Source organism: Xenopus laevis, chromosome 7L (assembly GCF_017654675.1).
Source record: "Xenopus laevis strain J_2021 chromosome 7L, Xenopus_laevis_v10.1, whole genome shotgun sequence".
NCBI lineage: Eukaryota > Metazoa > Chordata > Amphibia > Anura > Pipidae > Xenopus > Xenopus laevis.
In genome coordinates, this window is record NC_054383.1 from 112,310,409 (window position 1) to 112,337,207 (window position 26,799).

At 43.0% G+C, this 26,799-nt stretch overlaps 1 protein-coding gene across 2 annotated transcripts in view; it reads right to left on the reverse strand.

The window, feature by feature from the left end:
- Positions 1-25,945, reverse strand: part of grik5.L (glutamate receptor, ionotropic, kainate 5 L homeolog) — a 136,111-nt gene extending 110,166 nt beyond the window's left edge. The window contains exons 1-2 of one of the 2 annotated variants that reach the window (XM_041569535.1): positions 24,753-25,945; positions 22,784-22,878 (exon numbers count right to left, since the gene is read on the reverse strand). The gene's annotated coding sequence lies outside the window, so the exon portion shown is untranslated. The remainder of the gene's footprint in view (positions 1-22,783; positions 22,879-24,752) is intronic. The other variant, XM_018226289.2, reaches the window with a different exon arrangement.
- Positions 25,946-26,799: the final 854 nt, after the last annotated feature.

Genomic DNA, 26,799 nt, shown 5'->3' on the forward strand with positions numbered 1-26,799 from the left:
CCTCCGGGCAGCTGCTGCTAACAAGCTCTGCCTTAACCAGTGGTCAGATATGTGGTAATAACAAATTAGGTCATGGCAATCCTGGGCAAAGGTCTCATTTACTAGTCCTTTCATGTTGCATGTGAGAATGGCTTTAATTCTTTCAGCCATATTAGTATGATATTAAAACTATCTGGGCCCCTCAGGGGTTTACAACAATTCAGTATAAATAGGAATTAGCTGCAAATTGTCTTGGAAGTCCAATGAACATCATACTAAAGGTCTTTAGCAGGGATGCTGGGAGTTGTAGACAAACAGCTGGAGATCTAAACAGGGCTAGAGTTAAAGGAGAATAGGCCTCTGGTTCACTGGAAAATGAGGTTCAATGTTGATAAATGCAAGGTTATGCCCTTTGGCAAGAATAATATAAATGCAAATTATACACTACATGGCAGTGTGTTTGGAGTTTCCTTAACGGAGAAGGATCTAGGGGTCTTTGTAGATAACAAGTTGCAAATAAAGTTCTGTCTTGCATAAAAAAAGGGCATTAACTCGAGGGATGAAAACATATATATGCCTCTTTATAGGTCCCTGGTGAGGCCTCATCTGGAGTATGCAGTGCAGTTTTGGACTCCAGTCCTTAAGAGGGATATAAATGAGCTGGAGAGAGTGCAGAGACTAAGTGCAACTAAACTGGTTAGAGGAATGGAAGACTTAAATTATGTGGGTAGACTGTCAAGCTTGTGGTTGTTTTCTCTGGAAAAAAGGCCCTTGCGAGCGGATATGATTACACTTTACAAGTACATTAGAGGACATTATAGACAAATAGCAGGGGACCTTTTTACCCATAAAGTGGATCACCGTACCAGAGGCCTCCCCTTTAGACTAGAAGAAAAGAACTTTCATTTGAAGCAACGTAGGGGGTTCTTCACAGTCAGGACAGTGAGGTTGTGGAATGCACTGCCGGGTGATGTTGTGATGGCTGATTCAGTTAATGACTATAAGAATGGCTTGGATGATTTTTTTGACAGACATAATATCAAATGCTATTGTGATACTAAACTATATAGTTAGCATAGATATGGGTATATAGAATTTATGTGAAGGTATGGAGGGGTGTGTGTGTATGGATATTGGGTTTCATTTCGAGGGGTTGAACTTGACGGACTTTGTCTTTTTTTCAACCCGATTTAACTATGTAACTATGTAACTCTGTACCTTCTAGGTATCTGGCCAATAAGCAGGTGTCGGTCAGTCATGCCATCATTGTGACCTCATACATGGAACAGTAATCCACTGACTCAGACTGGAATGGCTAAACTGGCAGCGAATGTCAGCCTGTGTAGGATAAGGTTTACTCAATATAATCTGTTCTTTGTAATTGTATCTACCTGTTCCCCCTGGATCTGAAGCTTTCATATAGGAGATGAAGCTCAGTTGCTGGCAATAGAACAGAGCGTCTGGCTAATTACTAACACTTTTATTACAGTATCCTAAAAATCCCAGTAGCCTCCTATGCTGTCTGTGCCAACAATGGGATGAAACTGCTGATTAATTCATCTGAAAAAATAAACATGTTTTTTCTATTTTTTTCTGAACTGTACACTCTGCAGCACATCATTCCACTCCCCACCCTCCAAAAAAGCTTTTAGCAAATCTCATCTTAAGAGCCCTAGAAGCAACCTGAGAATTACATGCCTTTCCTTCAGGTTGACCCAGAGCGAAGCCCCCGCTCAAACAAATGAGTGTTTCCCAAGCATTGCTATTATTCCCTGAGTGAGCACAATAAGCCATGGGACACTGCCTGTAGAACACTCTCATTTGAGCTCTCCGGTTTATATTTCAATCTTCTATTAAATGTATTACTTTGTGTAGGTGGGGGAATTGGTTATGTAGTATAATCCAAATCACTTGCACTCCATGGAGACAACTGGATTACAGTAAGGGCCAATATAGATCCTGCCTACTAGTCAATCACATAAATATAATAGCAGGGATATTAGGGTGACATGTTGCCTGAAGCACCTAAATAGCCTCTGGCAGGGCCGCCATCAGAAATCACAGGGCCCCATACGAAAAAATTTCCTGGGCCCCCTGGGCTGCGCCCACCACAAGCCCCACCTACAGGTCCACTCCCCACCCCACACTAAAAAAAAAACATTGGTGGTCAGGGCCCCTCCATTTAAAAAAACATTTGTGGTTAGGCCCCCCCATTAAAAAATATTGGTGGCTAGGACCCCACATGGGGAAAAAAATGATGGACAAGCCCCCCCCCCATGTTATAAGAAAATTGGTGGCCAGGGCCCCCCTTATATATCCATGTAAAAAAAATTGCCCCCCCCCAGAAGTTTGAAAGAAATTTGGTGCCCAGGGCCCCACCACACAACAGGGACCACAAAGGGTTACCTTTAGGGGGGCCCTGCCATGTTATACTTACTTCATTAGTGTGGCCCACCTGCTATAAGTGAGTTGCCAACTACAGAAGGGAGGAGGGGAGCACAGGTGGCTGCATCTTCTTCCATTGACAGCATTTTCTTCCCTTATTGGTCACAGAATTTCAAGTCCTGGTAAAGCTGCATGGTGATTGGATGAGCTGGAGGAGAAGTTCAAACCTCAGCTATCCAATCCCTGAGCAGCTCAACTTAAACTCAGTGACCAATAAAGGGAAGTAATGGACAGAAGATACCTCCCCTTGTGCTCCCACCCTGCCTTCCCGAAGTCAGCAGCTCTCAGAAAGCAGGGGGGCCCGGTTAATCAAGAAAGTGCGGTGTGGCAGGGCCCCCCTTACCCTCGGGCCCCCTACAACTCTCCCCCTGTCCCCCCCCCTGCTGGCTGCCCTGGCCTCTGGGAAGGGAATGGGGATATAGGATACCAAGAGTAGGTAGAGATGGTGCCTATAGTAGCAGTGGAGATAATAATCTCTGGGAAAGTACTGTGGATGTGGGATACCAGGTATAGTAGGAAGAGATGGTGCCTAAAATAACAGTGGGATAATAGTCTCTGGGAAGGGACTGTGGCTGTGGGATAGCAGGTATAGTAGAGAGAGATGGTGCCTATAGTAACAGTGAGATAATAGTCTCTGGGAAGGGAGTGTGACTGTGGGATAGCAGGTATAGTAGGGAGAGATGGTGCCTATAGTAGCAGTGGGACAATAGTCTCTGGGAAGGGAGTGTGACTGTGGGATAGCAGGTATAGTAGGGAGAGATGGTGTCTATAGTAGCAGTGGGACAATAGTCTCTGGGAAGGGAGTGTGACTGTATGATAGCAGGTATAGTAGGGAGAGATGGTGCCTATAGTAACAGTGGAAATAATAGTCTCTAGGAAGGGACTGTGCTGTGGGATAGCAGGTATAGTAGGGAGAGATGGTGCCTACAGTAACAGTGGGATAATAGTCTCTGAGAAGGGACTGTGGCTGTGGGATACCAGGTATAGTAGAGAGAGATGGTGCCTATAGTAACAGTGGGACAATAGTCTCTGGGAAGGGAGTGTGACTGTGGGATAGCAGGTATAGTAGGGAGAGATGGTGCCTATAGTAACAGAGGGATAATAGTCTCTGGGAAGGGACTGTGGCTGTGGGATAGCAGGTATAGTAGGGAGAGATGGTGCCTATAGTAACAGTGGGCATAATAGTCTCTGGGAAGGGACTGTGACTGTGGGATAGCAGGTATAGTAGGGAGAGATGGTGCCTATAGTAACAGTGGGATAATAGTCTCTGAGAAGGGGCTGTGGGATAGCAGGTATAGTAGAGAGAGATGGTGCCTATAGTAGCAGTGGGACAATAGTCTCTGGGAAGGGAGTGTGACTGTGGGATAGCAGGTATAGTAGGGAAAGATGGTGCCTATAGTAACAGTGGTATAATAGTCTCTGGGAAGGGAGTGTGACTGTGGGATAGCAGGTATAGTAGGGAGAGATGGTGCCTATAGTAACAGTGGAGAATAGTCTCTGGGAAGGGACTGTGACTGTGGGATAGCAGGTATAGTAGGAGAGATGGTGCCTATAGTAGCAGTGGGATAATAGTCTCTGGGAAGGGAGTGTGGCTGTGGGATAGCAGGTATAGTAGGGAGAGATGGTACCTATAGTAACAGTGGGATAATAGTCTCTGGGAAGGGAGTGTGACTGTGGGATAGCAGGTATAGTAGGGAGAGATGGTACCTATAGTAACAGTGGGATAATAGTCTCTGGGAAGGGACTGTGACTGTGGGATAGCAGGTATAGTAGGGAGAGATGGTGTCTATAGTAGCAGTGGGATAATAGTCTCTGGGAAGGGAGTGTGGCTGTGGGATAGCAGGTATAGTAGGGAGAGATGGTGCCTATAGTAACAGTGGGACAATAGTCTAGTGGCTGTTATTCAGCCATACAAGAGCTGAAAAGCAATACATTAGACAGCCCCAATTTACATTGCAATTTGGAACAATGTAAAGTCTATTTTCACCCAGTCCCTAAATAGTTATTAATACCCTTGAGAAAATAGGGCATGGGCTAAAAAAAAAATTAGGTAGCCAAAGGGGGGGCTTAAATACACTGGGTTGTTGGTGTTTTAACTCAACTCTACAACAGACAAAGTATTGACATTGGCCTGTCCCTCTGTAGATTCAGATTCTGAGTGTCCAGCCCCTTGTACCTGGTAATTTAAAGGAGAAATAATACCTAAAATAGAATAAAGATATAAATGCTGTATTTTATATAACGAAGTTACTGTACTGGTTCAGCAACTTTATAACAGTAATGATCCTCAGGAGCTCCCCATTTTGTATTTTGTTTGGCCACTATTTGTGTGTCAATGGCACTTGCTCAGTGTAAGCTAAGCTAAGGGATTTTGGGAAATCATCAACACATTGGCAGAAAGTAAAGTTACATTCATAAGAGCTGATGCTAAAGAGCTGATTATAAGTCAGTTCTGATGACACATACATGGTCTCCGTGCTACCATGTAATGTGAATTTAAAGCTATTATTAATCAGCATCGTATCAAGACTTTTATATTGTGTATATATACCTGAATATTGTGAGTCTGTCCCTAATTTCTGGTAACTGCCAGCCCAGCCCAGGCCATGTGATTTAAATCAGCAGAAAGGAATATGGGGAGCTACTGCGGATATCATTGGAGGCAGATCTTGACTGCTTAAGGCTGTGGTAGATGTGGGCTGGTATAGACGCTCAACACATAACGTGTAACATTTATAGCCTAATTATTGGTAGAGCTTTAGTTCTTCTTTAAGCCTAAAAATGTACTGTGTGCCATTTAATAGCGGATCAGACCCTCTGACCACACTGTTATGGGCATTGGGCTGGAAGCAGATAATTGCAGCTCTTGATAAAGTCGCATTGTTTAAATCCTATTTAAAGGATTATCCAGCAGAGTTTGTAACTACTGGAGCATCTAGTTTAAAGGGCTGTTCTCAACTTGATGTCAAATTTAAGCAGCTCCTACAATAAAGGCTTGGGAATCCCTACCCAGTGCCACCCAGGACTGCGTTTAACAATGGCACACAGGCTGGCGTGTGTTTTTATTCCTTTTGAAATTCTCCCCTCCAAGCCTCAAGCGGTGAAAGCGACCGGGCTGTCTGCAAGCCTAATCTCTTCCTTCTAAGGTAACAGCAGAGCAGGGGGATTTAGAAATCCAATAAAGAGCTTACAGGAACACTGGTTACATATTTCAGCATTTGAGATAGAGGTACGTGAGATTTTGTTAGTTTCCCTTTATGTCTTCCTAGGCTTGTCGCTGAAGGCAGAAAAAGCCTTCATATTCAGAACACATAACATTCCCTCTACCTACAGATTTAGCTGTGGCTGAACTACAACAAACATGGCTGAACAGAAACCAGCACAGTTATATTGGGAGACAAATAAAACTTGGTCTTCATATTTTATTTCTTTTAGCTTTTAAACTGATCGTCCTTACATCTCTGCCTCTCTTCAGGCTGATATTTGAATCTGAAGGTTAAACCCTTTCTCATGCTACTCACACTCTCTTCTCTCCATCTTCCAGCCTGCCAATCAAACCACTGCCTGGTTGTCACCTTCAGTGGGACCCTAGCAACCAGATAGCAGTTTCAATTCCAAACCAGAAAGCTGATAAACAAAACATTAAATCTTTCATAAAACACAATAAACTATATATTCCATTTGCAAACTATCTTAGAATGTCAACAAGGTTGGACTGGGCCAACGGGACACCCAGCCCCTGTTCCCAAACGAATATTGCCGCTGCCCCATCCTGGTCTGCAAGAAGGAGAAAGGGCTTTGAGGCTGGGGAGGGGGGTTGTGTGGGGGCCCCTGAAGCAGTCGCTCCAGTGGGCCCTGGGCCCCCCAGTCCAGCCCTGAATGTCACTGTCCACAGGATAATAAAAGTTTTAATATCAAGATGAACTTTACCTTTCAGTGTGCTATGCTATAACTAAAGGGGTCATTTACTGACCCTGATACAAGTGTTAGAGCACTAAAAGGCACAATAGCCTATGGCACGAGGAGAATACAGGGGTGGGATGCTTATTCTGCAATCCATTCTTGTGCCCTTAGTGCTCTTGCACTTCTGCCCAGTGAATCATAAATGAACCCTATTTTTTTTCATTAGACAAAATGTTATCCCTATAATTTCATACTGAGAGCCAACTGTCATCTGAGGAGCAGATTCCAAAAGCATTGCTTTCCTTTTGGGGAACAGGAGAGCATTCCCAAACCACAATACACTGCTCTCTTTGAGGCGAGCTAGTACCTAATATAAGAGACTGCTGTGAATTGGGACATTGGATGATACATTGTGACAGTGGGTAACAGGAACAGGTAATTCAGTGAGACGTGCCGTGGTACAATATAATAATTTGTGATGTGGGCTGATACCATGTGACATGAAGTGGAATAGCCTGATGTGTAATAAAAAGAATGTAGGGTTGTGGGTGCAAGCCAGCAGGCACTGATATCTCCTAACATGTTCTGACTTGCTGTGACATAATAACATTATATGCTGTGACATGCAGTATGATTTGGGCAACTATGCTTCATTATGACTTTTGATTGTCTGATGGTGCCCAGTTATGTGCTTTCTTAATGAAGGCCCAAACCTCTTTAAAATGGGAAGCTTTGGGCACCTCAAGCTCCCCTCTTCTTTAAAAAAAAATAGTCCAGGGTACTTTTTAGCAGAGCCCCAAACTACTATCTTCTCTCAGATATCCCTTGTGCCACCTTGTTCGGACATACAGCATGTGGAATAAAGTGTTGTTTCAGCCTTTACTGTAATGCACATGTGACCAGCAAGGGATACCTGGGCAAATGGAATTGTGCTGTTCTACTGGGAAGTACCCTGGGCTGGTGCATTTTTTAAAGAATAGAAGGTCCAACCTTGGGTAAAATTATAATAACTGGGAGGGGAATTCTAAAAATGGTATTACCAGTGATTTTGAGTTTCCTTCTCCTTTAAATAAACTGTTATTATCTTTTAGATGGACCTATTCTGCGTTACCTTTCGTTTGGGATTCAGGATTGATTTTGCATGTTTTTTTGATTTATTAGCATTCCTGTATCTGCTTATTCCCAGCCTGCTTTTCTGTTTGCTGGGAGTCACTGACCCTGGCAACCAAAATAAACAAATTACCTGCAAGGGTTCACCACTATTGCTATACTTAGTTTTTATTGTGTATCTATTCTTTCAGGCCCTGCTATTTATCTTTCATTCTGACTTCCAAACTGATGCAGGATAGCAAGGTGTAATTAAGCCGTAGCAACGCTACAGTAGTTAAATTCCCAAGCCTGAGGGATGCAGAAAAAAAAATAGAACAAACACAAAAAATAAGAAATGACAGGAATATGACAAATGGTCTTCGAATACTTCTGTTTACATCATTGTAACTACTACACTACCCCTATGAATGTGAGCTGGATGACCCCAGGTTTGGTATCTGGTGATTGTGGCTCATTAGCAATCTTTGGGCCACCTCTGCTATTGAAAGTAAAAGGAGCCAGTATATTTTACTTGCTGAAACAAAAGGTATCATAGTTTGTGTGAAGAGTTTTCCCAGGGGATTTTTAGGTGGCCTCTTGGCTGTAATGTAGCTGTGATATATTGGTGCAGTCTGGATCCCTCAGCGGAAGCCATACAGCTAATGTAAAAGCAGAGTCCCACCACAGCAGTATCCAAGTATCAGGTTTACTGTCGGACTGGCCCGGCGGGAAACCGGGAAAAAACCCGGTGGGCCCCGACCTGTCATGGGCCAGACCTCCAATCGCGCGCCAGCACCACACCGCCTGTGCATGCACGCCGGCGTGGAACACAAGGAAGGCATCGCACTGCACAGTGCTGAGCAGCAAGGGGGGTGGGGGGCCCTGGACAGCAGTCCCGGTGGGCCCCGGGCCCCCCAGTCCGACACTGATCAGGTTAAACAATTAAGCACACACCTTGTGCAAATTGATCAGGTGCGCAATACAAAGGTTTCCAAATCTAAAAGAAATATCAATAATAAAACTGTATGCGCTTCCCATTAGCTAAAACACCCAAAACACTTAGGGGCAGATTTAAGAAGGGTCGAATATCGAGGGTTAATTAACCCTCGATATTCGACCAGGAACTAAAATCGTTGGACTTCGAATATCGAAGTCGAATGATTTAGCGCAAATCCTGCGATCGATCGAAGGATTATTCGTTCGATCGAACGATTAAATCCTTCGAATCGAAGGATTTTAATACAACGATCGAAGGAATATCCTTCGATCAAAAAATCACAGGCAAGCCTATGGGGACCTTCCCCATAGGCTAACATTGACTTCGGTAGCATTTAGCTGCCGAAGTAGTGGGTCGAAGTTTTTCTTAAAGAGACAGTACTTCGACTATCGAATGGTCGAATAGTCGAATGATTTTTAGTTCGAATCGTTCGATTCGAAGTCGAAGTAGTAGTCGAAGGTCGAAGTAGCCCATTCGATGGTCGAAGTAGCCCAAAAAACACTTCGAAATTCGAAGTTTTTTTAATTCGAATCCTTCACTCGAGCTTAGTAAATCTGCCCCTTAGAGTCTCACTCTGACTGAAAAAGTCTTAGTGTTCTTTTGATAGAATAAGGTTCTGCTGCTCAGTCTTATGGTAGATGTCTCTCTCTCCTCCCAGCGTTATGCAGCACTTCGTCAACCTCCAAAAGAAGACAGAAAGAAAACACAATTGCGCACTGTTATGTGATATACGCAGATGCCCTGCTTAGTTATTACTCACAAGATTATCACGAATTTGGTCGTATATCGGTATTAATCCACAGTGCGGCTTCGTTTTCACTTCTCTCCATTGCCTCTTGTTCCATAGTCGCAAACGCGCTGATGCACTTCCTGAATGTTCAGTCTCAGCTGCAGAGATCCATTCAATGCAAAACAGCAAATTTCAGCGTTGTGCTGTGCTGTGGACTGGGAAATTATATCGGGCAGATAGAAGGAAAGGCTCAAAAATGTGATAGGAGCTTTATTATACTATATTAGTTACAATTTCGGTACGGATGGAGACCTTCCCCATAGCTTAACATTGGTGCTCAGTAGGTTTTAGGTGGCGAAATAGGTGGTTGAAGTTTTTTTTAAAGAGACAGTACTTCGACTATCGAGTGGTCGAATAGTCAAACGAGTCGTAGTCGAAGGTCGAAGTAGACAATTCGATGGTCAAGTAGCCAAAAAAAACTTCGAAATTCAAAGTATTTTTTATTCTAATCCTTCACTAGAAGTAAATGTGCCCCTTAAACAAACTTTAGCCCCCAGTTTCCTAAAGAAAAGAAACAAACTAACGTGGTTAGAAAATAATAAAGGATTCTATAAATGCACACAATGCTCTGCTTGCAAAACATTGAGAAATACAGACAGGAGAATATATAGTTATAGGTCAACCCAAACAAATAAAGAGTATTAAATAAATCAATCAATAACATGCTATGCGGCCAATGTGGTTTATTTATTGGAATGTCCCTGTAAAAAACAATATGTGGGTAGAACCACTAGAAAACTAAAGGTACGGATAGGTGAACATATAAGAAATATAAAAAAGGGTCTACGTTCACTTAGGGCAAATTTAATTTAATTAACCCTCGATATTCGACTGTCGAAGTAAAATCCTATGATTATCGAAGTCGAAGGATTTAGCGCTATTCGTTCGTTCGAACGATCAAATCCTTCGAATCGTTCAACCAAAAAATGCTAGCAAAGCCTATGTGGACCTTCCCCATAGGCTAACATTGACTTCGGTAGCTTTTAGGTGGCGAACTAGGGGGTCGAAGTTTTTTCTTAAAGAGACAGTACTTCGACTATCGAATAGTCAAACGATTTTTGGTTCGAAACGTTCGATTCGAAGGTCGAAGTAGCCCATTCAATGGTGGAAGTAGCCAAAAAAAACATTCGAAATTCGAAGTTTTTTTCCTCTATTCCTTCACTCGAGCTAAGTAAATGGGCCCCTTAGTGTTTCTGAACATTTTTCCAAGTATCATAATAATGATCCCAGTGGCATGAAAGTCATAGGAATTTCACACAAAATAAGCAATTGGAGAGGTGGGAATAATGTCCAGATTATCTCTCAGAAAGGAAACACGGTGGATAATATCTTTAAAACGCTACAGCTCCATGGATTAAATATAGAATTGGACAATAATTGTTTTATCTAAGATCCATAATTAATTTATATTTTATCTGATGTATATGAATTGAATGTACTTATATATGTATTTTAAATGTTTTATTTGTAATTTATTAATTCAGTTAATCGAATGATCAACTCATTTACTCCCCTAATTGGTGAGCCAATGAGATGTGGCAACGAAATGGAGAGGGGTATAACTTGAATTTTAAGTGAGAAAGATTTTAGCCTCTGATGAAGTGATAACTTTCACGAAACGCGTTGGGCCGATAATTTCATTTAAAAAACTAAGTGTAACTGATATAGTATAATAAAGCTCCTATCACATTTTTGAGCCTTTCCTTCTGTCTGCCCGATACGATTTCCCAGTCCACAGCACAGCACAACGCTGAAATTTGCTGTTTTGCATTGAATGGATCTCTGCAGCTGAGACTGAACATTCAGGAAGTGCATCAGCGCGTTTGGGACTACGGAACAAGAGGCAATGGAGAGGACTGAAAACGAAGCCTCACTGTGGATTAATACCGATATGCGACCAAATTCAGGATAATCTTGTGAGTAATAACTAAACAGTTGTTTTAGCTAAAGGGAAGCGAAAACAGTTTTATTATTCAGTATCCAAGTACAGGTATGTGTCTCTTATCCGAGCCCAGTCAATTCATTAAGAACCCAGCTTTCTTACAGTATGCAGCCAGGTGACAGCTTTTAATGGTGACGGCACATGGGACAACATTGTGTTGTCTGTTCTAAAAAAATCTGAGGGGTTGGACTTCCCCTTTAACCTTCAGTTATGGGCCTTATGTTCTGGGCAAGTGACAAAATATTTCAAATTGCCCCTGCATTGACTTGAAACCTGGACCTTTGCACTTGCAGATTATCATTAATAAAAGTGGGAGTAAGTGTTTCTAAACAGTAATCACCTAACCAGGGAGGGCACCAGCAATGTCCAGGTGAGGTATTTCAACTACCCCATGTGCCAGTGCCCTTACACCCAGATTCAACTTTGACCCTGCAGTAAAATGCACAAGTGATGGGTGGAACAGAAACTAAAGTGAGTGTCCGAATGTGTCTGGTTTTTTTTTTTTATGAACATGGTCAACAAAACTCAATATACAGTTGGATAGATACATTCGAGTGTGCATGATGATGCCTGGCTTCTATGAAGGCAATACCAATTCACTCTTGAAGAAGGAGTCATTGTCTCTTTGGGTGGATGGATAAAAGCTTCCTTGTCAGCTTTGATTGGGTTGTAACTCAAGAAGCCATAAGGGGCTGTAGCCTAGCAATCCAAGAGACATGATCGGGGGGTAGCCAATTAAAGCTGAATATCACTGTCCATAGCAACTCCCTTGATTTTTTCCTTGCTTGTCCAGAGACATACCATAAATCCGCAACCAGATATGCATTCCCATACATTATGTACATTTACACAGGGAAATGTGAGGGAAAAACATTGCCTTAAAATATGTACTTTTAGGACAAAATGAATCCCGATAGAACATTAAACTTAAGTTGAAAAGAAAAGGGGGTGAGAGCAGGTGATGATATCTATCAGCTTCACTTTAACTTACAGCCTCTGGGCATGCTGCCTACATGTCATTTGTTTCTTCCACTCTTCTCCTCCATTTTTACACTCAATCAATTTCACATTCCTGTCACTTTTGCCTACAAGTCTCTGCCAAAAATATGTCTGTGCTTCACTTAGTGCCCTTCTTAAGTCTCTTGTTTCCTCTCTTGTCTCCAGGCTTGGAACTTTGTTACACCCTAGGAACTGGAATTTATCTGCGCGGAGTTTCTTAAAACCAGACTCACCCACCTCAGTTCTTCTGTACCTGCTGACTACACCTGTAGCCAGGATCAAATTTATTATATTATGTGTTTGAACTTCCATCTGTATCTGCCCCTGTTCCAAAGAACCATACTAAGCATCAACAGTACTTAATAGTATGTTGTATTCTCCTTCCTTTTGACGTCTTCCCACATACCTACAGAATCTCTAAAGAATTGGTTGTCTAATTTTTGGATCAAGCACCCTTGGTGGTCTAACCTTTGGTCAGAGGTCCCCTTAGCTCATAACAAGGTTACAGCTATGGCTATGGGGAAGCATTGGTGTATTAATTTAGCCATTGTTCCAACAAAATAATATATATAACAGCAAGTATGGGTACACCCCCAAATCCCACTATATACGACAACCCTATTAACCTTCCAAGAGTATCAAGAAGAGCAAATATACTTTAGCAGCTTAAGGGCTGTGTGTTGGGCATCAATAGCAATGACAGGAGCTATCCAGGGTGCTGCAGAACAACTGGGTAGAAAAGCAATGTAGTAACTATCTTTGCATTACTTGGAAAGGCCATCGGAGGGGCCCTGTGCTGTGCTACAGATTCACTGTGCTGCTGTTCAGGTTATTGCAGGTAACTCTAAATCTGTCCAAATCCTGAATGTATTGTCATTTAAAATTCAGTGTGTTATGGGCACAGACAGGGGTCAATGTTGTACCAGTCTGGTGATAATTAGCAGCATAAGTCTACATGAAAGTTAGAGGTCTCTGTTGGGTTTTCGGTAGTACAAGAATCAAGAATCTAACTGAGCAAGAGGGACAGAGGTAACGGCAGAAGGGAGTCACAGTGTGCACATATACACCATCATCAGCATATCCATAATTTTCTAGAAATACAATGTAAAGGGCACCCAAGCCTTTAATTCAAGCAGTTGCACAGTACTGGTAGATTCAGTGTCCATCAGTTTTCCTTCCAATAAACAACAAGGGCCTAGCTTACTGTGTGCCTGGGATATTCCACTCCACATCGCCGCTTTTTTATATTACACAGAACTGATTGCTTTCCATGGCTTAGTCCAAGGGTCCCCAACTATTTTTACCTTCGGGTCACATTCAATGTAAAGAGAGTTGGGGAGCAACAAAAGCAAGGTTGGACTTGTGGGTGCAGGGCTGCTGTCCCAGGGGCCCCAGGCACCACCTGCACCAGCCCTCCCCCCCTCCCCTGAGCGTGCGTAAATTTAAAGTACCATCAGCACATCAGGGGAGGAAGATGTATGACTTGGGGGAGATCTGGCAAAGATTGGGTCTGGGCCAGCAGGCCCACCAGAGGGTTTTTTTTTTGCCGATGGCCCAGTCCGACCCTGAACACAAGCATGAAAAAAGTTCCTGGGGGTGCCAAATAAGGGCTGTGATTGCCTATATGGTAGCCCCTATGTGGACTGGCAGCCTACAAGAGGCTCTGTTTGACAGTACACCTGATTTTTGTGCAACCAAAACTTGCCTCCAAACTTGCAATTAAAATATAAGGACCTGTTTTGAGGCCACTGAGAGCAACATCCAATGGGTTGGTGAGCAACATGTTGCTGGTTGGGGATCACAGGCTCAGCCATTCTTAGGCCTTAATGCTACTTATGACTATTAGGAGTCCTGTTGCACAATGTCTATGCATGTTAGATAGTTACAGGTGCTCACATAAATGCAATAAATATGCAGAAACAAATATTGCAAGCACCAAGGTTTCAAAAGTCAAAACTCGTAGAAGATAATTAGAAATTTTAAATATGAATCTTTAAATTTGCACCTGAATACACTCTATTCAACCCTTTATACATGTCTAAAGGCATAAGTGTCAGTATCTACAGCTCTCCCTCTCCCCCACACATGTTTACAGAGAGAGAGAGAGAGAGAGAGAAGAGAGAGAGAGAGAGAGAGAGAGAGAGAGAGAGAGAGAGAGAGAGAGAGAGAGAGAGAGAGAGCGGTTAGCATGCAGAAAGATGTGTGTATATGCAAATGACTGCATCTGTACTCATAGGGCACCCTGTGTACGTCAGAGAGCTGTAGAATAGCTGTCAGCCCTTAAGGAAAGGGAATTAATTCACAGTATGGCCTTGACAAGTACAGAATCAATATGCACGGCCACGCGTAAAATATATATATTATTATTATTGTATACACTGTTTTTTAATGCATGAGATTTCCTACTTATAAATATGGTTAAACAGCTTTACAAATGAAGATATAAGCACATGTATATATAGTTATAAAAATATATATATATAAATATATAGTTGATCATGCAGGTCAAGGAACATCATTATAAACTGATACAGAGCCTCACACTGTGTAACCATTGTGATGTTAGAACTTGAATCCTCCTGAGATGTCATCACTGGGAGCCCACAGTGCTGCTGCTAAATGTTTCAGAATCATGTAGCCTTTCAACAGTGGTGTGTGTGATAAGACTACGAATCAGGCCCGGACTGGCAATCTGTGGGTTCTGGCAAATGCCAGAGGGGCTGCTGTAAGGTGCCATAGAAAGTCACTATTTAATGGGCTGGTGGGGGCTGTTTGGGCCTCTGTGTGGGATAAATGGGCCTCTGTGTACCTGAACTGCCAGGGCCTATTTTAATTCTCAGTCTGGACCTGCTACGAATCCCATGAATGCAGCAGAGTCCGGCAGACAAGCTCACCCGCTCTTGTTGGGAGCCATTTCCCTCAATGAAAATGATGAGGTGCTGGGATCTAGGGAAGACTACCAATACCATGAGGCACTATGAGGGTTAATGGGCCAGCTGGAAGAAACAGGCAGTCCTTGCTGTGGTTCTAGTATCAATGTAGGCATATGGGGAAAAATTATAAATTCTGGCCAGTTATGGCATCCATTATTTGGAAACCAGAAAACTCCAAGTTACAGACATCTCCCATAGACTCCATTTTAATTAAATAATTACAATTTTAAAAAAAGTATTTCCTTTTTCTTTGTACTAATTGGGGATGCACCGAATCCAGTGTTTGGTTCAGGATTTAGCCAGGATTCGACCTTTTGCAGCAAGATTCGGATTAGGCCAAATCCTCGTGCCTGGTCGAACCAAATCTGAATCCTAATTTGCATATGCAAATTTAGGTCTATTGCACACAGGGCAAACCAAGCATTCTATGTATTTGCATATGCAAATTAGGGTGGGTGATGGGTGGAACAGAAACTAAAGTGAGTTTCTGAATGTCTCATGAAGGATTCTGGGATTCGGCCGAATCCCAAATAGTGTGTTTGATGCATCCCTAGTAATAATAAAACACTTGATCCTAACTAAGATACAGTATAAGTAACCCTTTTTGGAGGAAAAATAATCCTACTGGGATTAATTAATGTTCCAAATATTTTTTAAGCAGACAAGATCCAAAATCCAAATTATGGAAAGACCCTTTATCCAGAAATCGCCAGGTCCCGAGCATTCTGGAAAACAGGTCCCATGCCTGTATTATTCTTTGAGGTCATAGTTTACATTGCTACAAAGCACTTTAGGTCTATTGCACACAGGGCAGACCGAGTGATCTGACAGTGTTTTTCTCCAAATCAGCCCCTGTTCCTTTCTTTGAATTGAATGTTGAATTCCTGAGAAATATTAACACACCATCCTAACAGGCCTGCTGGGATATGAGACTACAGCATACTATGGGGCAGATTTACTAAAGGGCGAAGTGACTAAAGCTGGCCATAGATGTTGAGATTTTTAAAAGATCAGATCCTGATCGTGAGACCACAATCTTCTCAGAACGATCGTACGATCGTATGAATTTACCATCAACTAAAAAGACCAATTTGCCAGGAAAACAAAGGGGAGCTCCCTGCTTGGTCCAGCAAACATAGATAGATTGCACTGGGACCGACAAAGATTTTTTGACCTGGCCGATCAATTTCCTGACAGATGTCGGCCGAAAAATCGTAAGATGTACGATCGTTGGAATCCCACTAACTGCATGATAATTTCGAAGGATTGGTCGGGCTTTCCTAAAATCGGTCGTTCGGCAAGAAGAGCTTAACGCTAGCGAAAATTCACCAGTGTGACGTAATTTCGGCACTTCGCGTACTTGGTGTAACTTCGCTAGCGAAGGAGATAGACTCTAGCGGTACTTCGCTCCCTAACGGCTGAAGAATTTACGCTCTGGCAAAGGGACGTAACTACGCAAATTCACTAAGATGTGGATTTTACTGAACGTTACCTCTTGCACCAGACTTGCCTTTGCCACCTCAGACCAGGAGAAGTGCCATGGAGTAGATAGGACTTGAAAAAGTCTGAAAAAAACGATGGCGACTTTTCATTTTTCAGGATGATAGGCTGCAAAAGATGGTAAATTTTTTCTGGGGTACCCGGCTTTCCCCCTACATTTCCTAACATATAGCACATAAACTATACACTGGGCTCATGTGTAGGGCAATATAACAATTCTATTTTCTTTTATTAAGGTTTCCCAGACTTGTGTAGTGTAATGTATTTACTGCAACATACAGTATATGTCCATTGAAATTTAACTTCCCGCCATATGCAAATGCGGCAACACTAGCGCAACTTTGCTTTGCTTGCCGCAGTAACGCTAGCGCAACTTTGCCAGCGTTCGGTGCCCTGGAAGCAACTTCGGATATTAGTGAATTAGCGTTGTCCTGGCGAATCTACACCTGGCGAAGTGTTACGATGTGAGCGAAGCCGTCGCTGGTTGTAGTAAATTTGCCCCTAAGTATTAAAGTAAGAATGGACAATGATTACCCAAATAAATATTATTAATGAGACTGTTTGATGTCAGGAGCAGCCATTTCTATGGGATAATATATGCACCCCACCCTAATCCTGTCACACAGATCACAGCAGTCCAAGGTAACCTTTAGTCTCAGGGATAATAATTAGGGATGCACCGAACCAGGAGTTGGCTGAATCCTTCTGCCCCGACTAACCGAATCCAAGTCTTAATTTGCATATGCAAATTAGGGGCATGGAGGGAAATCACTGGACTTTTTGCCACAAAACAAGGAACTAAAAAAATGTGTTCCCCTTCCCACCTCTAATTTGCATATGCAAATTGGTTTTGGTTCGGTATTCGGCCGAATCTTTCGTGAAAGATTCGGGGTTCGGACAAATCCAAAATAGTGGATTCAGTGCATCCCTAATAATATTAGTATTTTAATTAATAATTATGAGCAAGTATTTATATAGCAACAACATATTCCATAGCATTGTACATCAAATTAAATACATAACTGACCGGTACAGAAGGCAAAAAGGGTCCTGCTTGTTAGAGCATACAGTCTAAAAGTTCTGCCGTCGTATTCAATTTTCAATGTTTAAAGGGATGGTTTTTAGTACGATATAGAATGGCTAATTCTAAGCAACCTTTTAATTGGCCTTCATTTAGTAAAATTATTTGCCTTCTTCTTCTGACCCTTTCGAGCTTTCCAAAGGGGGGGTTCACTGACCCCATGTAAAAAACAAATGCTCTTTAAGGCTACAAATGTATTTTTATTGCTACTTTTTATTACTTATCTTTGTATTCAAGCCTCTCATATTTGCTAAGGTAATTTGGACCCTAGCAACCCGATTACTGAAATTGCAAACTGGAGAGCTGCTGAATAAAAAGCTAAACAGCTCAAAAACCACAAATAGTCAAAAATGCAAACCAATTGCAAATAGCCTCAGAATATCAGTCTCTACATCATAATTTAAAGGTGAACAATCCCTCTAATTTTTTACAGCGTTTACAGCGATGGACAGATAGTTCAGCAACAGCTGGAGGACATCAGGTCAGTTGGTTTTGGTGTTGTGTTAATAGTGAATTCTGTCAGAGGATGCTGGGAGTTTTGTGCCTTTCAGATAATACAATGCTGTTTAAATGTGGGATATCACAGATGTGACATTTGGTTTATTTAGTAATCATTTGTTTACATGATCAGAATTTTGTAATAAAAACAATATTAGTAGAACAAGTGGTGGATATAGACAGGATCAGGCTGGATCATTATGTGAACCCCTTTCCCATCCAGATAGGTAACTACCCCCAGTCCTCCTGACTCTCCCCTAAGTAAAACTAATGGAAACAGCATTAAAAAAAAATAGCATTCTTTATAACGTTTTGAAGTCACTATGTGTCCATTTGATAAGAGGTTTTATTGTGACAGCCTTTGACACAAACTGGAAGTGGCAGTCCACTCTATGGAAAGCCTGCATTTGCCACTAGCTAGTGATGGAGACTGAATGACAACACAGTGCACTACTTTAGAACAATAATATCAAACACATGACTGTATATCACTGGACTCAGCATGTTTCAACACTAGCCATGCTGCACTGAAGGCTGCCCGCTACTTTATAGCAGAGACAGCAGTGCATGGAGGTAAAGAAGCCTGTATATAAGGGAACAATCACAGTAAAGAAGAGCAAAGCAATGATCAGTGGAAGGATTCAATAGCGTACCCATGCACCAAAGCAGTTCTAGATTCACAACAGCTGTGTATCATTTTGCAGAGCAATGCCAGCAGTGTGTTTATGTGCAGGGAACTGTATACCAGTATATAGGAAACACTTATATCTGCAGGATACCACATGTAGGTAGATTCTGGCAGGGACTGCTGAAAGCAGTGAATTTGTGTGCAGATTACTTTGTATTAATTAGCTTTTTGCTGAGTACTGCTATCAGTGTGTCTATGTGCAGAGCGGCACAAAGTGGAGGCTGGTGGAGACGCAGCTGTGGATAGAGAAAGCCTGGGGAGCTCTAAGTAACACCTCATATTTACCTCTTGGCTTTGAAAGCTTAGATGGTTCACATCCAATGGTACTGAAAGTTACTCATAGGTAGGAGTTGTTTTTACAGCTAGTGTAGCACCACAGAACAAGAGATGCAACAAGAAGATCCTATTTAGAATGGTATATTATAGTACAGAACATGAACATTAATGGAGCCAAGTTGTTTTTTTAAAAACAAAGTAATCTAATTCTTAGAATTTAGTAATTGTACGAGTTGGAGCAGATAACTTTTCTAGATTTCAGCAATAAATTGATTTAGAAACTGTCATGTCTAGGTCTTGAGTTTGTTGTGGAATGGATTCATGCTAGTAGGTGATAAGTATTGTTCAATCAGAAATTTATGCCCAATGCCCCAGTCACCTTCCGGCATAAGCAAAAATAAATCATTTCACACAATTCAGAGCCTACAATGAAGGCAACCGCCTGGCATTGCACACTCCTTTAGTCCTAAGCTTAACATTGCTGTGAGTCCATCCTGATGCGCATTTCACCCATAACTTTTTCAAATGTTAAGGTGAGGACTAAAGGATTGTGCAGTGCCAGGTGAGTGCCAGGTGGTTGCCTTCATTGCCTTCAATTGAACAATACTTATCACCTACTAGCATTATTTGTATGGAAATCAGACGAGCGTTTTTACCTGCGATCCCCTGTGTTACGGTTTCTTGTGTTCAGGCGCAGGGGAGCGCAGGAGTAGACGCAATGAATTCTTTTCATTGTGGCTGTACTCACACAGACGCATGTAAGCGCCGAACACAGGTTGGGACGCAGCATGTTGCATTTTCCTGCGTTTGGCGCTTACATGCGTCTGTGTGAGTACAGCCACGTTGAAAATAATTCAGTGCGTCTACTCCTGCACTCCAGTGGAGCGCAGTTAAAAATGCTTGTCTGTAAGAGCCCTAACAGTACCTGGGTACTCAATTAAATGTGTTATTATCTTTACCTTTAGTGAAACAAATGAATTGATGCTACATTGATGTCCATTTTTTTAATATGTATTTTAAATTTGGAATAAAGAAAGTGTGTTTTACCTAATATATTCCCAGTAGTAAGAGCCCCTGTTTAAGTAATTTAAGTAATTGCTATACGGATTCTTTTCTTCATAAATGTAATAGAACTATGGAACACATCACGAAGTGAGATGGAAGAAACCAAAAGAGAAAAAAATAAAAATCACTTAAGGAAACCAAACACAAATTGGATATAAATGAGCAATTATGAAGACTAAAAAGAAAGTTACTGAGTGCTAAATGGGCAGTCAAAATGGACTTACTGGTTCTTTCCTACCATTAAATGCTATGTGTTTGGTACATATGATGGTAAATAAGGTGACGTACTGTATATTGATGCCCAGTATAATTTTATATTATTAATACAGATTAGCAGAAAATACTGACAAAAAAGTGACAATGTTGTATATTGGTGTTGGACCAGAGCATGTGTTAGTACAGGTGTTGTGAACAATACATACTAGCACGTGTACAAGCAGTAAAAGTTGTACTTGTGTATCATTCAAAGGATTCTGTTAATGCAAAGCTATGCTTTGAGTTCACGTGCTAAAAACATTGTGCTTTGTCTGTGGTACAAAGCACTATTAGGGTAGGACCACGCGGCCAACTTGGATGCGTTTCCGTCGGATCCGATGCTGGACGAAGGGGAACAAGGTAATTAATACAAAAGCCACATGGTGTCTCAGCGTTCGGCCGACACACAACTGTCGGATGCAGACGCAGCGTGACGTGTTGCGTCGGATGAACGTTGCCACTTTTGTATTAATTATCTTGTTCCCCGCCGCATTCGACTTCACGCGGGCGTTTTGTTGCCCAATGTCGGATCCGACTGAAACCCATTCAAGAGATGGCTAAATTTCTAGTGTGCTATATTATGGGTCAGGTGCAGTGCACTAGTATTAGTGAAGAGTAGGTGGGTAGTGCATTTTTTATATATAATGCCACTGTCTTGCAGGAAAGTGCCCTGAAAAGAATGCATTTAAGCTGTATTATAGCTGTTGCAGTGGGATACCCAGCACAGGTCGGCCGTGTAGTCCTACCCTTAATATTCCCTCTCAACCAAGTAATCAAGTGGCAGTTGAGAGAGGAGCTAGCTAAGAAAGGTAAAGCCTGTGTTACCACACCTCAGAGCTCTCCTGATACCTCCTAGAGTGGAGAAAAGTGTGGTGCTGCTGGGAGAGACAGTGCCTGAAAAAAGGTGTCTTGCTGCCAGCAAGTCTGTGGCAGAGGCTGGTGAGCCTAAATCCCTGGAGAGGAGAAGGGACTGGCAGAGGCTAGTGAGCCTGAGTCCCTGGAGAGGAGAAGGGACTGGCAGAGGCTGGTGAGCCTAAATCCCTGGAGAGGAGAAGGGACTGGCAGAGGCTGGTGAGCCTAAATCCCTGGAGAGGAGAAGGAACTGGCAGAGGCTAGTGAGCCTGAGTCCCTGGAGAGGAGAAGGGACTGGCAGAGGCTAGTGAGCCTGAGTCCCTGGAGAGGAGAAGGGACTGGCAGAGGCTGGTGAGCCTAAATCCCTGGAGAGGAGAAGGGACTGGCAGAGGCTGGTGAGCCTGAGTCCCTGGAGAGGAGAAGGGACTGGCAGAGGCTGGTGAGCCTAAATCCCTGGAGAGGAGAAGGGACTGGCAGAGGCTAGTGAGCCTGAGTCCCTAGAGAGGAGAAGGGACTGGCAGAGGCTAGTGAGCCTGAGTCCCTGGAGAGGAGAAGGGACTGGCAGAGGCTGGTGAGCCTGAGTCCCTGGAGAGGAGAAGGGACTGGCAGAGGCTAGTGAGCCTGAGTCCCTGGAGAGGAGAAGGGACTGGCAGAGGCTGGTGAGCCTGAGTCCCTGGAGAGGAGAAGGGACTGGCAGAGGCTGGTGAGCCTGAGTCCCTGGAGAGGAGAAGGGACTGGCAGAGGCTAGTGAGCCTGAGTCCCTGGAGAGGAGAAGGGACTGGCAGGCTGGTGAGCCTAAATCCCTGGAGAGGAGAAGGGACTGGCAGAGGCTAGTGAGCCTGAGTCCCTAGAGAGGAGAAGGGACTGGCAGAGGCTAGTGAGCCTGAGTCCCTGGAGAGGAGAAGGGACTGGCAGAGGCTGGTGAGCCTGAGTCAGTGAAGGGGAAGCCAGCAGGACTGAGTGAGAAGCCAAAAGGCTTTGAAGTTCCAGAGGGTGAGAATTTCCCTTGATGGTGAACGACCAGAGGGGAGCGAACCCTGAAGGATTTTGTTTTGAAGTTGTTGAACTGCACCCTCAATGTTCTACATTGAAATTGCCTTGTTTGCGAATGCCCAGTGCTTAATAAACCTGTGTTTTGTCCGAAACCTTGGTGTCCCGGTCTCTAAGATCCAAATCCTATGCTACCTGCCGACAAAACGCTAATTCCCCCATAAAAGTGCATGTGCGGGCCAGTGACATGTCACAATATACAGTGAATTAAGTACCCCCTATTGTATAATATAAGGATATTATAAGCTACTGAGGAGTTCCATGACCATATAAAAGCACAAGGCCTAAGTAAATTTACATTTAAGTAAATGTACAGGATATTCATTCATTATAAAGTTATACCAACATTAGGCACCATTTTTCATATAGTGGGTCAAATATTCAACATTGCATCAATGAGAGGTCACATTATATGAAATGATTATGTAATTTAACACATACCGAGAATCTGGAAGCCATAATAACATTTTGCAGCTGAACTCTTGCTGGACACCAATACACAAGCAGGCAGTGAATGGCCAGTAGATTATACAGAGCTGTTGACACAGTAGACCAGTTTAGTGAGTGCATGTGCATTACAATAGCATTAGGGCAGGTACAGTGAATGGTAAGACAGTGACTCCATTTAGGGATGCAATGAATCAAAGGTTTGGTTCAGGATTCAGCTAAATCCTTTCTATTCTGCCAACCAATTTCCGAAACCTTAAGGTCATGTGACTTTAAAGCGTGAGACAATTGAAAGCAACAATCCTTTTGTTTTCATGTTTGTTTTTGTCCAATTTAAATATGCAAATGAGTGTCCAGACTTGGTTCAGTCCATGCTTAAGTAAATTCATGTCTTGTTAGTAGTACATGCCCTGTACACCAAATAGAAGTGTTGGTACAATGCACCATTGTGAGAATATGTGCAACTCACTATACAGCATATTGGGAACAAAGCAATTACTAGTGCATATAGCAGTGTTACTTGTAGACTAGTTAGTATGTGTGCAGTGCTACATTAGCTGAGATGTACCTGTTCTGAGTACTGTTAAATTGAGTGTGCAGAAAGCAATGAACTATAGGGCTCATTTACTAACATAAGTGCTAAACTTCACAACTAAACTAATCCCAACCAACCAAAAACAGATTTTTGCTCTTAGGTTACTTTTAGTTGAAGAAACCAAGGTAGAGAGCTTAAAACCTCGAACACATACCTTTGCGGTACCAGGTGCTGTACTGAAGGACCCACGCCTGTTACAGGGCCAAATTATCCAATCAGAGCAGATATCAGCAGCACACCGTGGATATGAATAAACGTGAATTTTATTGCATCAAATCATTTCAAACAGGGCAACGTTTCGGGCCGCCCGGGCCCTTGATAAAGGGCCCGGGCGGCCCGAAACGTTGCCCTGTTTGAAATGATTTGATGCAATAAAATTCACGTTTATTCATATCCACGGTGTGCTGCTGATATCTGCTCTGATAGGTTACTTTTAGTTGACTGTTAAAAGCTAATGGCTGATTGGTTGCTACTGGCAACTGCACTGGCACAATGTAGCACCTATGTTAGTAAATCAGCAATGCACTTGTGTTACTGTATACGTTATTTACATTGGCACAGATCTTTTATAAAAACTACTGCCTTGCAAATGTGCATGTACAGTACACAGCTTTGTATATATATAATATATATATATATATATATATATATATATATATATATATATATATATATATATATATATATATATATATATATATATATATATATATTATATACATTGTACAGGGAGCTGCATACAGCAAGCTATACAAGAATACATATATAATATATACATACGTATCCTGGCAGAACACTGATATGGCTGTACAAAATTAAAGCTATTGTAATCTAATTAGTTCTTTTTTCTGTGAATTTGTAAAAATTGCCAGAACCCCCCCCCCATAGTGATCAATGCATATACCTGTATATACATAGTACTGTCCACAATATTAACAAATATATGTTATTTTTCCATTGCTCCTCATGTGGTAACCTATGGCCAGTGGTGCCTCGGTGCTCTATCACTGTACACAAGAACAGGCCTGCATGCGCAAGATGACAGGGGTGGGGGTAAACTGAAGCAAGAGCCCCCAAGAACTCAGGGCCTTCCAGTAGGGTTAGAGAACAAGGGAGCATGCAAAGGTAGTCAAAGATTTTATTCACCCCACAACCTCATTTTGCAGCTGAATCTCCCTCATCTCAGACTCTCCCCTTTTCCTCTTCAAACCCAAACCTGGCAGTGCTCAGAGCTTCCCCTGCACCGCCATATTTAAAGGGGCCCTCCAAAGAAAGAGCTTCTTTTCGCCCCCACCCCACAATCCCAACAGACAAAATCCTGGCTGTGCAACCCCCATCTCCTGGGAAGGAAAAGAAAAAGGTACTCACAGATAGATGAAGATGCAGCAAGAGAGAGGTGCCAGCTGAGTAGAGCTCTGTTCCTTGATCTCTTAGTAGCCACACACCGATGGGGGGTGAAGAGAAGCTAGTGCGGAGGGTATTTGGGGGAGAGATTCACAGCCCTTTCCAAGAGCCCCTTAAGACAAACTGCAAGGAAGCCATCCTGACCTCCCTTTACACAATCCTGCTCTCGATTCCTACTCTGTCTCCCGGAGACGGCGCGAAGAAGGGGTGGGGGATTCCACCTCATCCGCAGGGGGGGCAATCACGTCCTTTTAGGGGGGAGAGGCTGCTCACACTCTCTATCCCCCCAGCCAGCCTAGGCAAGACACGGGTAATGTCATTAAGGCACAGAGTCCCACAGGAGAGGGGGGCTTCAGCTGACGTGACGGGGCAAAAGGGAGAAGAAGCAAATCCAGCACCCCAACCTTTAAGCAGCAATCAGGAGAAGCTCACAGTAATTCTCACACTAGAGATTTGCAGGGCGGCAAACTGGAGAAGCTTAAAATTGGACATCCTGATGGTCCCTCAGGAGAGAGATGGAGGAGAGTGAAGGCTCCTGATAGAGGGAAGGCTGAAGGGGAAATAATGGAGGGATCTGCAAGAGAGGAACATAGAGGAACATAGAGTACCCAAATGGGGTGGGGGATGAGAGCAGAATCCAGTGATGGGGAGGAAATAGTACAAATGGGAGAAATCCCAAAGATGGTGTTGGATTGAATGGACCAGAGAAACAGAGATGAGTGAGTGATCACTGGAGAGTCCTGAGTTATTGCCTTGATAATTGGAATGTCTTGTAAACCAGGGTGGAGTGGGGGGGGGAGGTCAGTTATGCAGGGCCTGAGTTAATTATTCTTTTCTCCTCGCCGCCCCTTTTGCCTTTAAGAAAAGAACTGTTCCCTTCAGGAACCAAAAGAAAAGAGGGGAAGAGCCTCAATTTGGCTGGGGAAGGGCTAATGCAATATCCAGACCAGAAAGAGGGGTCCTTGGTTCAGAACTGCAGGAGAGGGATTGCCGTGCTGCTTGCAGCTAAGCGCCCAGTGCTGCCAGATGATGCTGTGTGTAGGCAGGGAGGATGCTGTGCTTGGATACAGGAGGATGCAGGGACAGCAGTGCAGGGAGAGATGCTGAGTATTTTAGTAGGAGGGAGTGCTTGAGGAGTCAGGGGAGGGCACCAGGAGTAGGGAACTGACACTTTGCATATTTAGAGATGCCGGTGTGTGTAGTGATGTGCAGTCTCCCCTTGTCTTTGTCTAACCCCTCTGCTACTCACTTCCTCCGCTCTTTCCCTCCCAGCTCAAGACTCTCACTCCTCCTCCTCCTCACATCTCCCCCATTCCTCCCAGTGTGCTCCCTCATTTATCTCACTCACAGCCTCTCCTTTCCTTGTCACTCTCCTTCCATTCTATTGCTCCCTCATCACCTCTCCTTCACTGGGCCCCTGCACCTTATCCCCAATTTCTCTCTCTTTTTGATGCCCAGGCCTTTTCCCTTGCAGCATTTACATCATGAAACAAACTGTAACCTTTTCCAATATCCCAACCCCCTCTCCATTCATAAAAAATGGCTGGGGGGGGGGGTTGTATTCATTTCAAGACTAAGGAGGACGGGCCCCAAACATAGTAATGGTATCATTGTTTCTGTGTGGGTCACCATATGCACCTGCCCCCAACCCAATATTATCTGCCCAGAAAGCTACATGGCTACTTTGTATAGGCAAAATATTGGCTCCATAAACAAAACTGTCTTTAAAGGGTACAAGCAGGGGATCCTCCTGGCCCACACTCTTTGGGGGGGGGGGGGCACTGCAGAGAAATAAATGTAATCATTGGAAATATTAAAAAAAACTACACTCGGGCCCTCAGATAATTTCTGTACCTGTAAGGAGAATATCAGAAAACAAGATGGTGTATCTGTAGGATATATCTGTAGGATTGTGTGTACAATAAATCAATTTATAAATGTGTAGGGGGGAAGGAATTGGACTATGATATTTAATTTACCTAATTATATCAGTATGGCAGCTTCTATTTGT